Here is a 14,662-nt window from a genome sequence, read left to right on the forward strand (position 1 = left end):
TCTTTTTACTCCATCAAATTTCTGTTTTCACATTATGCTATTTACAACCGACACAACTTTATTTTAAAGGAAAAGTTCACTTTTTCGGGCGGAATTTCACTTTTCATAATAAATAGAAGCGTTCACCAACGCCAGTTCCGGCCCAGCCATCCCGATGTGCTTTTCTCTCACTTACCTCATCCACGGGACGTTTCATTTTTTTGTCAGTTTCTGTGAGATTTTAAACTGATTTCCTGTTGACGATATCTCAGCATTCGCTTCCCGTAGGCCACCTCCCAGAAGCCTTCACTTCCTTGTTGCATCACAGAAGAAGGTGTGCCAGGGCGTGTTCATCACTCTGGACCACACCTCCCTCATTACAATACTACCTTCCTCCCATCAGCTATGTAGTGCAAGGGCCGGTCTGATTTGATATCAGTTGAATGGATTTGTTCAGATGGGTCCTCCTATTCCATAGTTCTGGTAAATCTAAAGGAAATTGTACAATCAGATTGCATAGTGTATGGCCATCTTTATACAAGTACATAGGAGGGAGTGGATGGAGACGGGCCCCATTCACATCTCCACTTAGTGAAGACTCACATTCCCGCATGCATTTGTATTGGGTGTTTTGGAGCGGTTTCACTCGTCACGCACAGGGCAGCCCAGGGTGGATTTGATTTAAATCAAGTTGATTGATTTAAATCACAATTTAACCCCTTTACGCCGGCCGCACACAAATGTGTGGCCTCCCGGCGTCTGGGCCTAGACGCCGAGCAGCCGCACGTTCACATTCATGTAAGAAGAAACATATGTGCTGAGAGCGCACGCCCTGCGCACTCCCAGCACACATGTCCGGTGCTCACGGAAAGGTCCCAATCTGCTCTTTCGATCGGGACCTTTCCCGATCATGTGACTGCCGTGATGACACGTCACGGCGGTCACATGATCCCTAAACCAAGCCCAGCCCACCATGCCTCCCGGCTTCTGAAACTCTTAAAGTTCCGGGAGGCGCCGGCGGGAAGGGGTTAAAGAGCAGCTGTCATCTCTGTCCCGCAGCGGCTCCTCCTCTGACCCGCTGTTGACTCACCGACAGTCCCATTCACTTTAATGGGACGGCTGGTGATGCGCAGTGACGCAACAACGTGAGGGACGTGGCGGCAGCAGGTGAGTGGATGCCCGCTAACAGGCGCTGCCATGATGGATCTAAAATGAGAGGTGCTCTTTAACATGTTCCTGCCTGGCCTATAGCAGATTGACGGACGGGCAGGACACTCGCCGTTGTGACTGGGCGTCATATGACGTCCTGTCATAACGAGCTGCTCACGCGGTCGCGCAGTGGTGCGATCTGTCTCCGGCTGAGACACAGCCAGTGACACATCGCTACACCGGCCCGTTGCCAGTGTCATATGACTGCTGTGACCAATCACATCAATTGTATACAATGGATGGCTTCCTGTCATGCCATCCAATGTATACAATTGTGTTGTTAGCTGCGACTGGTCAAGGCAGTCACATGATACAAACAGGGTCAATCACAGCCCATCTGTATCATGTGCTCAGCTTTGCCCAATCACAGCTAATCACAAAAAAAAAAAAGACTGAATGTATCAGTTTCATTCAGTAACAATGATTGCAAATATTATTATTATTATTATATAAAGGATTTATATTGCGTCAACAGTTTGCTCAGCGCTTTACAATATAAATCAATTAAATACATTGGTATTAGCAATCATAATGTGTAATAAAAAAACCCTGATCACTTACTCAGAGTAGTTCAGTGTTACTATGGTAACATTGTATTGCTTTGGTCACAGTGTGATGAAAAATAAAATAGTAAAAAAAAAAGAAAACAAATATAATAAAAAAAAAAAAAATACAAATTCAATTATTATTATTTTCAAAGAAATGTGGCAGAATAAATGTTGACCTAAATTTACAAAGAAATGTTATTTATTTGCAAAATTTTGTAACCGAAACAAAGAAAAGTGTGTTTTTTTTTTCAAAGGTTTCAGGTGTTTTTTGTTTTATTTAGCAAAAAATAAAAAATCCCAGCGGTGATTAACCAATTCAATACCGGGCAATTTTACCCCCTTCCTGCCCAGGCCATTTTTCAGGTTTCAGCGCTCTCACACTTTGAATGACAATTGCGCGGTCATACAACATTGTACCCAAGCTAAAATTTTATCATTTTCTTCACACAACTAGACCTTTCTTTTGGTGGTATTTAATCACCGCTGGGGTTTTTATTTTTTGCTAAATTAACAAAAAAAGACCTAAAATTTTGAAAAAAAAACATGTTTTTCTTTGTTTCTGTTATAAAAGTTTACAAATAAATAATTGTTCTTCATAAATTTAGGCCGAGATGTATTCTGCTACATGTCTTTGGTGAAAATAACCCAAATTAGGATGTATTTTTTAGTTTGTAGGAAAGTTATAGAGTTCACAAACTATGGTATAGATCTGAATATTGATCAATCCTGAAGTACTGACAGCCAATCTAATTTCTTGAGGTCCAAGAATGTCAGAACAGTACAGATATCCCCCAAATGTCAGGACAGTACAGATATCCCCCAAATGTCAGGACAGTACAGATATCCCCCAAATGTCAGGACAGGACAGATATCCCCCAAATGTCATGACGGTCCAGATATCCCCCAAATGTCAGGACAGTACAGCTATCCCCCAAATGTCAGGACAGTACAGATATCCCCCAAATGTCAGGACAGTACAGATATCCCCCAAATGTCAGGACAGTACAGATATCCCCCAAATGTCAGAACAGTACAGATATCCCCCAAATGTCAGGACAGTACAGATATCCCCCAAATGTCGGGACAGTACAGATATCCCCCAAATGTCAGGACAGTACAGATATCCCCCAAATGTCAGGACAGTACAGATATCCCCCAAATGTCAGAACACTACAGATATCCCCCAAATGACCCCTTTTTGCAGAGTAGACAGTCGGACGTACTTCATAAGAGGAATGGCGAGTTTTTTGAAGTTGTATTTTTTTTGTCATAATTTTTTGGAAAATGAAAAAATAAAAAAAATTATTTTACTATTTTTTTTTTACATATTGTCACCAGTGCAGTACAGCGTCATCATATAACTGGCATGGCGGTGATCAGGGACACTGACTGGTGACAGTATGAAAAAAAAAAATATATATTTTTTTTAATTTTTTATTACATTTGTTTTCTTTTTTTTAAGATTTTTTTTTCATATTTTACTATGCCAAAGTAGTACAATGTTACCATAGTAACATTGTACTACTTTGGGGAAGTGATCAGTATATTTTTTTATTTTTTTTTTATACAATTTGCTTATAGCAAAGAATTACTTTGCTATAAGCAAGCATTTACCTGAATGACATCGATTCATTCAGGGTTTTTTTTTTTTTGTGCTTAGCTGTGATTTGGACACAGCTAATCACATGACATGTGCATGTGACTAGCTGTGACCATTCACAGCTAGACACTAGTATACAATGGATGGCATGAATGAAGCCATCCATTGTATACAACTGTCATGTGACCTGCTGTGATTGGTCACAGCAGGTCACATGGTACCGGAAACAGGGCCGATACTCAGATCTGTCATCGGCCGTGTCCGAGGAACACGGCCGGTGACAGATTGCGCCCCTGCGCGTCTCTGCAAGCGCACGAACTGCGCATGTGCGGGAGTACACCATATGTCGGCCTCCCGGAAAGCTAGTGCATTTTTCCGGACACCATACGGCTATTGGCCGGGCGTCAAATGGTTAAATACCACCAAAAGAAAATTCTATTTATGTGAAAAAAAAAAAGATAAATATTTCATATGGGTACAGTGTCGCATGACCGCGCAGTTGTCATTCAAAGTGTGACAGTGCTGAAAGCTGGCCTGGGCAGAAAGGGGGAATAAGTGGCCGGTATTGAAAGGGTTAAATGTAAGGAATCCGACTCGTTCTTGCTGGTAGTTGAATCTTTAATATTTGCAAACCGAATGAAGGTTTCCTTTTTAGAATAATAAGCTGTCAGGTTAGTAAAACAATCGCTATCAGAACCGATTTCAGGTTCATCACACAGCGTGAGAACGACTCCCATTCTTTCATTTCATGTTTTTTCTCGTGGTTCCTGTGAAATCGTGTGAATGCATCAATGCGGTGAATGTGATCTCAGCCTGCAGAGCTTGGATTCATTGAATGAGTTCACCAAAAATGTGAATATTGCAAAATATTCAGCCTCATGCTACATAACTAAGTTCCATTTCATGCTGAATAAACGCCATGATTAATGTCCTAAATTGAAAACTATCTTTAGATAATTTTTTACTCCAAAAGCATTTTATTGAAATAAATTTGATAAAACTCAAAAAAGTCAAATTTAGATTAAAAAAAAAAAAAGTGATTTAAATTAAAAAAAAAAAAATTGATTTTTTTTTCTTTTTTTTTTTTTTATAAATCATCGATTTTTATTCACCCTGGGGCAGCCTATTCAATTGAACGGGCTGCCAAACAAGCAACAATCGGAACAACAAAAGCAACAAAAGCCCCAGAGCTTTTCATGAAGTGGAGCACGGAGCGGTAACGCAGTTTTTGGTGCGTTTGCCACACTTGGGGTGCCTTTAAAGTGCTACTAAACCCCGGACCCTGCATTCACTATATCCGCTCTCCCCCGGACCCTGCATTCACTACATCCGCTGTCCCCTGGATCCCGCATTCACTATATCCGCTCTCCCCAGACCCCGCATTCACTATATCCGCTCTCCCCCGGACCCTGCATTCACTATATCCGCTGTCCCCTGGATCCCGCATTCACTATATCCGCTCTCCCCAGACCCTGCATTCACTATATCCGCTCTCCCCAGACCCTGCATTCACTATATCCGCTCTCCCCAGACCCTGCATTCACTATATCCACTCTCCCCGGACCCCGCATTCACTATATCCACTCTCCCCGGACCCCGCATTCACTATATCCACTCTCCCACGGACCCCGCATTCACTATATCCGCTCTCTCCCCGCACCCCGCATTCACTATATCCGCTCTCTCCCCGGACCCCGCATTCACTATATCTGGTCTCCCCAGACCCCGCATTCACTATATCCGCTCTCCCACGGACCCTGCATTCACTATATCCGCTCTCCCACGGACCCTGCATTCACTATATCCGCTCTCCCCGGACCCTGCATTCACTATATCCGCTCTCCCCCGGACCCTGCATTCACTATATCCGCTCTCCCCCGGACCCTGCATTCACTATATCCGCTCTCCCCCGGACCCTGCATTCACTATATCCGCTCTCCCCCGGACCCTGCATTCACTATATCCGCTCTCCCCCGGACCCCGCATTCACTATATCTGGTCTCCCCAGACCCAGCATTCACTATATCCGCTCTCCCCCGGACCCCGCATTCACTATATCCGCTCTCCCACGGACCCTGCATTCACTATATCCGCTCTCCCACGGACCCTGCATTCACTATATCCGCTCTCCCCCGGACCCTGCATTCACTATATCCGCTCTCCCCCGGACCCCGCATTCACTATATCCGCTCTCCCTGGACCCTGCATTCACTATATCCGCTCTCCCTGGACCCTGCATTCACTATATCTGGTCTCCCCGGACCCTGCATTCACTATATCTGGTCTCCCCGGACCCTGCATTCACTATATCCGGTCTCTCCCCTGACCCTGCATTCACTATATCCACTGTCCCCAGACCCCGCATTCACTATATCTGGTCTCTCCCTGACCCTGCATTCACTATATCTGGTCTCCCCGGACCCTGCATTCACTATATCTGGTCTCCCCAGACCCCACATTCACTGTATCCGCTCTCCCCGAACCCTGCATTCACTATATCTGGTCTCCCAGGACCCTGCATTCACTATATCCGGTCTCCCCGGACCCTGCATTCACTATATCTGCTCTCCCCGGACCCCGCATTCACTATATCCGCTCTCCCCGGACCCTGCATTCACTATATCCGCTCTCCCCGGACCCTGCATTTACTATATCTGGTCTCCCCGGACCCTGCATTCACTATATCTGCTCTCCCTGGACCCCGCATTCACTATATCCAGTCTCCCCGGACCCTTCATTCACTATATCCGCTCTCCCCAGACCCCGCATTTACTATATCTGGTCTCCCCGGACCCTGCATTCACTATATCCGGTCTCCCCGGACCCTGCATTCACTATATCTGGTCTCTCCCCTGACCCTGCATTCACTATATCCGCTCTCCCTGGACCCCGCGTTCCTTATGTCCACGGACCCCGCATTCACTATATCTGGTCTCTCCCCTGACCCTGCATTCACTATATCTGGTCTCTCCCCGGACCCTGCATTCACTATATCTGGTCTCCCCAGACCCCGCATTCACTGTATCCGCTCTCCCCGAACCCTGCATTCACTATATCCGGTCTCCCCGGACCCTGCATTCACTATATCTGCTCTCCCGGACCCCGCATTCACTATATCCGCTCTCCCCGGACCCTGCATTCACTATATCCGCTCTCCCCGGACCCTGCATTCACTATATCTGGTCTCCCCGGACCCTGCATTCACTATATCTGCTCTCCCCGGACCCCGCATTCACTATATCCGCTCTCCCACGGACCCTGCATTCACTATATCCGCTCTCCCACGGACCCTGCATTCACTATATCCGCTCTCCCCGGACCCTGCATTCACTATATCCGCTCTCCCCCGGACCCTGCATTCACTATATCCGCTCTCCCCCGGACCCTGCATTCACTATATCCGCTCTCCCCCGGACCCTGCATTCACTATATCCGCTCTCCCCCGGACCCCGCATTCACTATATCTGGTCTCCCCAGACCCAGCATTCACTATATCCGCTCTCCCCCGGACCCCGCATTCACTATATCCGCTCTCCCACGGACCCTGCATTCACTATATCCGCTCTCCCACGGACCCTGCATTCACTATATCCGCTCTCCCCCGGACCCTGCATTCACTATATCCGCTCTCCCCCGGACCCCGCATTCACTATATCCGCTCTCCCTGGACCCTGCATTCACTATATCCGCTCTCCCTGGACCCTGCATTCACTATATCTGGTCTCCCCGGACCCTGCATTCACTATATCTGGTCTCCCCGGACCCTGCATTCACTATATCCGGTCTCTCCCCTGACCCTGCATTCACTATATCCACTGTCCCCAGACCCCGCATTCACTATATCTGGTCTCTCCCTGACCCTGCATTCACTATATCTGGTCTCCCCGGACCCTGCATTCACTATATCTGGTCTCCCCAGACCCCACATTCACTGTATCCGCTCTCCCCGAACCCTGCATTCACTATATCTGGTCTCCCAGGACCCTGCATTCACTATATCCGGTCTCCCCGGACCCTGCATTCACTATATCTGCTCTCCCCGGACCCCGCATTCACTATATCCGCTCTCCCCGGACCCTGCATTCACTATATCCGCTCTCCCCGGACCCTGCATTCACTATATCTGCTCTCCCTGGACCCCGCATTCACTATATCCAGTCTCCCCGGACCCTTCATTCACTATATCCGCTCTCCCCAGACCCCGCATTTACTATATCTGGTCTCCCCGGACCCTGCATTCACTATATCCGGTCTCCCCGGACCCTGCATTCACTATATCTGGTCTCTCCCCTGACCCTGCATTCACTATATCCGCTCTCCCTGGACCCCGCGTTCCTTATGTCCACGGACCCCGCATTCACTATATCTGGTCTCTCCCCTGACCCTGCATTCACTATATCTGGTCTCTCCCCGGACCCTGCATTCACTATATCTGGTCTCCCCAGACCCCGCATTCACTGTATCCGCTCTCCCCGAACCCTGCATTCACTATATCCGGTCTCCCCGGACCCTGCATTCACTATATCTGCTCTCCCGGACCCCGCATTCACTATATCCGCTCTCCCCGGACCCTGCATTCACTATATCCGCTCTCCCCGGACCCTGCATTCACTATATCTGGTCTCCCCGGACCCTGCATTCACTATATCTGCTCTCCCCGGACCCTGCATTCACTATATCTGGTCTCCCCAGACCCTGCATTCACTATATCCAGTCTCCCCGGACCCTTCATTCACTATATCCGCTCTCCCCGGACCCCGCATTTACTATATCTGGTCTCCCCGGACCCTGCATTCACTATATCTGGTCTCCCCAGACCCTGCATTCACTATATCTGGTCTCCCCAGACCCTGCATTCACTATATCTGGTCTCCCCAGACCCTGCATTCACTATATCTGGTCTCCCTGAACCCTGCATTCACTATATCCGGTCTCCCCGAACCCCGCATTCACTATATCCGCTCTCCCCGGACCCTGCATTCACTATATCCGGTCTCCCCGGACCCCGCATTCACTATATCCGCTCTCCCCGGACCCTGCATTCACTATATCCGGTCTTCCACAGTACACACAACATGGAAATGCAATTATTTTAGTAAATATAAACTGCTAAATCGCTTTTCCCATCAGCAGTATATAGCAGTCTTGTCACTTCTATCAGTGTCCAGCCGAGCACTGGTTACAGCTTGTAGGAGGAGATTTCATTTTGCTCTAGGAGGATGCAGAACCCCTGACCTCTGTCTGGACAGTACTGATTGGCCTTGAGCTGATCACATGTACTCTCCCAAGAAAAAAAAACACCTTTCTAGCAATACACACCAAACTGAGCATGTGCTGAGTTTCATTACATGAGATGTCTTATCAGGAGATAAGAAGGGGGCACTGGAAGAAGGGGAGGATCAGAGAAGACAGGATCAAACAGCGTTTTTAAACAATGATTAACCCTTTAGGTTCCACAGTGAGTATAACAAGCATGCTTTACCGCATATACAGACTGATTGCACCGTTGTGGGTTTAGTAACACTTTAACACGTGATGACAACACAAACACGATGGGGACGCATGTTTTTTGGCTCGTTTTTCCAGGAACACACATAGGGCAGATGTTTAATTTTGATGGGCAAAGTAGCTCATGGGACATTTTGACGTGGTGCGGGTTGCACGTTCTTTGCTGCATTTGTCACCCGGTTTTTTTTTTTATGTGGCAAAATGTGCGCTTCTTTCTGTGTTTGGTGTGCCGTTAACAATTGACACTGAAAGTGCAAATAGGTCATTTTAGGTGTAGAAAGGCGGCCATACACTATACAATCTGATTGTACAATCTCCTTTAGATTTAACAAAACTGTATAGGAGGACGCAGCATCTATCCAATCACTCTGTATTCAATCAAGCAGGCCCTTGCACTACATCAGGGGTCTCCCATGGGCTGCATGCGGCCCCTGGGAGTTTAGCATGTGGCCTATGCCCATCTGTAGAGACGCTGAGGTAGCCAGGTAAATGCACATGGGGAAAGATCCCGGGGACACTTTGAAGAAGAAAAAAAAAAAGTTGATGGGTGAAGGGTGTGTGCTAATGAGGTCAGCGCAGGATGTGTGTGCTAATGAGAGATCCACTAGTACTCTGCTTCCTGGTCATACTGGTTCCTCTGTCCTCTATCTACATTCCAGGAAGTGAAAAAGCTTTCTAAGAAATTTACCAAAGGCTAAGGTAAGGCTTTGTTCTACAGATCAAAGAGAGCTTGTATATTTTTACAACTGAGGTACATTAACAGCTTCCCCGCCGCCGTATAGCAGATATACTGCTACACAGTGGCACGGGTGCGCAAAATCACATATATACACGTGGTTTTCATTCCCAGGTAGGGGGTGCGCGCGAGCCGTGCACGCGTGCCCTTCCCGCTATGCCATTCGCGGCCGCGGATGTCAGTCACTGGGTCCTGGCCGGTGATTACCCGCCGACGCCCGGTGATTAGCGACAATCACCGATGCGGAGGAAGACTGTTTTGTTTACATTCTTCCTCCTTGTCAGCTCGGGATGGCCATCCTGATCAGTGTGCTTACAGTGAAGCACCCCCCCACCCCACCCCCTAGTAAAACACTTCCTATACACAGTTAATCCTTTGATCGCCCCTCACATTAACCCCTGTATATATATTTATTATATGTATTAATATTTATTTTATATATATGTGTGTGTGTGATTTGCATTTCCGTGTAGGGGGTGCACGCGCCTCCCTACCCGCGCTGCTGTTGGCGGCTACAAATGTCAATCACAGGGTCACAAACCGGCACTCAGCAATCGTCGGGTAAAACCGACAGGGGAGAGACCCGTGTGTAAACAACGAAGGTCTCTCCCCTGTCAGCATGGACATGCTGCTGTGTATCTCTCTGCACAGCATGTCTCCCTAGTAAAACACAGCACACAGTTAACCCTTTGATCGCCCCAAAAGTTAACCCCTTCCTGCCCAGTGCTGTTAGTACAGTGTCAGTGCTTTTTATTAGCACTGATCACTGCATTGGTGTCACTGGGGATGTCAGTGGCAGTTAGTCATTTCCCCATTGACTATAGACGATCACCGACAGGGAGGAGAGCTGCATTGTTTACCAACAACCCTCCTCCCTGTCAGTTTGGGCACACTGCTCGGGATGGCTGAGCACAGCCAATCCCGATCATTGTGGTTTACTGTGAAGTACGCCCAACCCCCCCCACCCCCTAGTAAGACACGCCCATCGCACAGTTAACCCTTTGATCGCCCCTCACATTAACCCCTTCCTGTCCAGTGCCATTAGTACAGTGTCAGTGCTGTTTTTTTTTTTTTTTTACCACTGATCACTGTATTGGTGTCACTGACACCAATTTAGTTCCCCCCAGTGTCAGAATGCCCGCCGCAGTCCTGCTAAAAGTCGCTGATTACTAGTAGGAAAAAAAAAAATTCCATTATCTATACCGCCATTTGTAGATGCTGTAACTTTCACGTAACCAAATTAATTTGCACGTATTGGGATTTTTTTTTTTAACAAAGACATGTTGCAGAATACATTTTGACCTAAATTTAAAACGAAATTAGATTTTTTAAATTTTTTATACTGGACATGTTTTATAGCAAAAAGTCAAAAATATTGTTTTTTTTTCAAAATGGTTGGCCTTTTTTTTTTGGTTTATAGCGCATAAAAATAAAAACACACAGGCGATCAAATACCACCAAAAGAAAGCTCTGTTTGTGGGGGGGGGGGAATGACAGAAATTAAATTTACGTACAGGCGTCGCATGACCGCGCAATTGTCAGTTGAAGTAATGCAGCGCCGTTTCGCAAAAAAAATGGCCTGGTCAGGACGAGGTGGTAAATCCTCTGAAGGGCGAGCATAACTGCTGCCTACATGGCATCCAACCCTAATGATCACGTTAACCAGGTCGCCTCCCATTGACCCCAATGCAAAGTCGCCTCCCATTGACGCCAACACAAAGACGCCTCCCATTGACGCCAACACAAAGACGCCTCCCATTGACGCCTACGCAAAGACGCCTCCCATCGACGCCTACGCAAAGACGCCTCCCATCGACGCCTATGCAAACACGCCTCCCATCGACGCCTATGCAAACACGCCTCCCATCGACGCCAATGCAAAGACGCCTCCCATCGGCGCCAATGCAAAGACGCCTCCCATCGACGCCAATGCAAAGACGCCTTCCAGTGACTTCAATGCAAAGACGCCTTCCAGTGACTTCAATGCAAAGACGCCTCCCATTGACTTCAATGCAAAGACGCCTCCCATTGACTTCAATGCAAAGACGCCTCCATTGACTTCAATGCAAAGACGCCTCCCATTGACTTCAATGCAAAGTCGCCTCCCACTGACTTCAATGCAAAGTCGCCTCCCACTGACTTCAATGCAAAGTCGCCTCCCACTGACTTCAATGCAAAGTCGCCTCCCACTGACTTCAATGCAAAGTCGCCTCCCACTGACTTCAATGCAAAGTCGCCTCCCATAGACGTCAAAGCACTGCTGCCGCCCATTGAGTTCAATGCAAAGTAACCTCCCATTGACTGCAATGCAAAAACACCTCCCATTGACTTCAATGCAAAAATGCCCCCCCCCCCCATATACTGCAATGCAAAAATTCCTCCCCCTGACTGCAATGCAAAAATGCCCCCCCATTGACTTCAATGTAAAAACGCCCCCATTGACTTCAATGCAAAAACACCCCCATTGACTTCAATGCAATACCCCCCCCCCATTGACTCTATCGCTTGCGAGCCTGGAACACCCCGCTACAAAAATCGCACACGACCCTTTTCGTAATGGCGCTCAAAAATGCATATGAATGGCATCTGTGTGAACCACCTCAATAAAGGAACACCTAATATCCAGCCTGTCACGCGAATCTGCGAGTTTGAAAACGCATCCAGAATCGCTTACGTGTGAACCAGGGCGCCTCCATTCACACCCAGGCAGAATCGCAGAGATCGCAAAATGTAGGTTCAGGTTCCATTCTCTTCAATGGCGCGGTTTTGCTGTGGTTGTTGCGCGGCGAATCGCATTGCACGAAGCTTGTCACCAAAAAGTTGCCTTGCACCAGTCGCTGACAACCCACACTACGCTAAATTTAAAAAAAAAAAAAAAAAAAGCACATTTGTCAAGCCCTGCTGTAGAAGGCGACCCTGGATGATGCCTGAACAAACATGCCTCCGGTGAGAAAAGAAAACGAAGGCATCGTCAGGGGGAAGTTCTGTGATCTCAGTGGGACGCAATGAATGGAAGTGAAACACCGACGCATCAGAAGTGTCACCGCTCTGGAGTCTCATCAGGTGTCAGAGAGCCCAGGAAGACGAAACGCGCTGGGGGCGGGCAGTGTCAATAAAGCTGTCTGAATGACATTACTGAGCGTGCCCGATGACAGCTCCACTTTAAATCCTATTTTTGCTGAGCCTGCACGGCGTTGATCAGCATCTGTCTGGTGATGATGAGGAGGAGCGGAGGGGACGTGTGATTAGCGGCGGAGGGCTGCAGTTCGTCAGAGATCATTAGCGCGGATTGCGTGAGCGGAGCACACGAGGTAAGTCTGGTTCTGTTCTGCTGGAAACTGAGATTGAAATCAGATTGCATGTAATGTGTCATCCATACATTCTGTTCTCCATCAGATCCCCTCCCCCTGGAATATTCCCCGTCGTCTCGGGGAGACCAGGACTGCGAATCGCGGGCCAAGAAACGGCCGGCGGGACAAAAACCGCTCCCCATACAAACCATTGTTTACAGCGATTACATGGTCTGGCGGGTGGGATCAGGACGGGGGAGGGGGGGGGGGGGTTGGTACGAAGAGCAGGCCTGATCCTCGCATCTTCCTGGGGAAAGCGGATGTTCCTGTTTATTTGGACAACTTGGCCCGCGCGCTCCGCATTAACACATACATGTCCGGCCTCTTGTAACTCACAGGTGTCAAACCGGCGGCTCTCCAGCTGTTGCCAAACTACAAGTCCCATGAGGCATTGCAAGACTGACAGTTACAAGCATGACTTCCAAAGGCAGAGGCATGATGGGACTTGTAGTTTGGCAGCAGCCGGAGGGCCGCCCAGTTTGACACCCCTGCCTCACATCATCACATCTGACTACCGAGACTCACCCGCAAAGAGGAAGGAATCCAACAGGGAAAGCTGTCCATCCAGTCCTGAGATTTACACCGCCCCGTCACACAGCAGCAGACTGATGCGGACATTCCTCTGTTCTCTCCTCCTATCAGCCAGCTCCTTGTCAATGCGTTTCCATTCGGGCCCTGCTCAGAGATCACGACAGTTAACGCTTGCGCTGCTGAAAGGGTGATTTATACGCGCGTCACGCAAAGGGAGGCGCGATAAGGATAAGGGAGCTCAAACATGCGCAGCGCGTTTTACCGCAATTCTGCCTGTGATTTCATATCTCCCAATGTGAACGGGGTCTCGGCCCTATACACCTCACCCCCAGTCTGAGTGCTGCTGTAAAGGAGATTGCAGGAGGCGATGCTGGCTCATATAAAAAGGGTCTTCCTGCTGGCTGCATTTAAAGGAGAAGCTCACCTTTGGGAACAAGTTACATGTTACATCTAGTTTTAGGGTGGAGCATGTAACATGTTCCCAGAGCAGCAGCCGCCCCCTCCCCTCCCAGAGCAGAAGCCACCCCCTCCCCTCCCAGAGCAGCAGCCGCCCCCTCCCCTCCCAGAGCAGCAGCCGCCCCCTCCCCTCCCAGAGCAGCAGCCGCCCCCTCCCCTCCCAGAGCAGCAGCCGCCCCCTCCCCTCCCAGAGCAGCAGCCGCCCCCTCCCCTCCCAGAGCAGCAGCCGCCCCCTCCCCCTGACCTCTCCCCCTACTGTCAGATTTGAAAACAGCACAGCCAAATGGGGCTCCGCCCACACAGCCACGTCATTCAATCCATGAATCAATGCACTACAAGTCCCAGCAGCCTTAGCGGCTGTCAGCTTGTAGTTTTCAATGAACTATCATGGTGCTGAGGAGCGCCGTAGTAGTTCATTGAAGCTTCCTGTCTGTAGATCTGCTTGTTCATACATCCCGTACGGCAAGCAGATATTCTGACAGGTCTGCAGGAGACCTGCGTGGCACCAGCCATCTACTGATCCCCGCTGCAATGCTTTCCACGCTCCTGCAGACAAAAAGAATAAATGCACATTTTTTTTACTTGCAAAAAGTGTGCATTTATTGTTTTTGTCAAAAAGGTAAACTTATCCTTTCAAAACTAAATGAACCAAATATCAAATAGAAAGATAATATTACAATTATTATATTATTACTATTATATTATTCATTAGTGAAATATTATTATTATATTTTTATTATTATTA

The 14,662-nt window shown here is 48.2% G+C and overlaps 1 protein-coding gene across 3 annotated transcripts in view; it reads right to left on the reverse strand.

Moving 5' to 3' along the window:
• The window catches only part of RBM18 (RNA binding motif protein 18), a 47,671-nt gene that overhangs the window by 28,750 nt on the left and 4,259 nt on the right, over positions 1-14,662 (reverse strand). Inside the window, exon 2 of one of the 3 annotated variants that reach the window (XM_089673541.1) lies at positions 176-468. The exons of 1 other annotated variant lie outside the window; for it this stretch is intronic. The gene's annotated coding sequence lies outside the window, so the exon portion shown is untranslated. Of the gene's footprint in view, positions 1-175; positions 469-13,455; positions 13,606-14,662 lie in introns of all 3 variants that reach the window. One more of the 3 variants, XM_089673542.1, reaches the window with a different exon arrangement.

This window comes from Staurois parvus, unplaced genomic scaffold, assembly GCF_062004578.1.
Source record: "Staurois parvus isolate SC_StPar_1 unplaced genomic scaffold, SC_StPar_1.0 ptg000140l, whole genome shotgun sequence".
Classification (NCBI taxonomy): Eukaryota; Metazoa; Chordata; class Amphibia; order Anura; family Ranidae; genus Staurois; species Staurois parvus.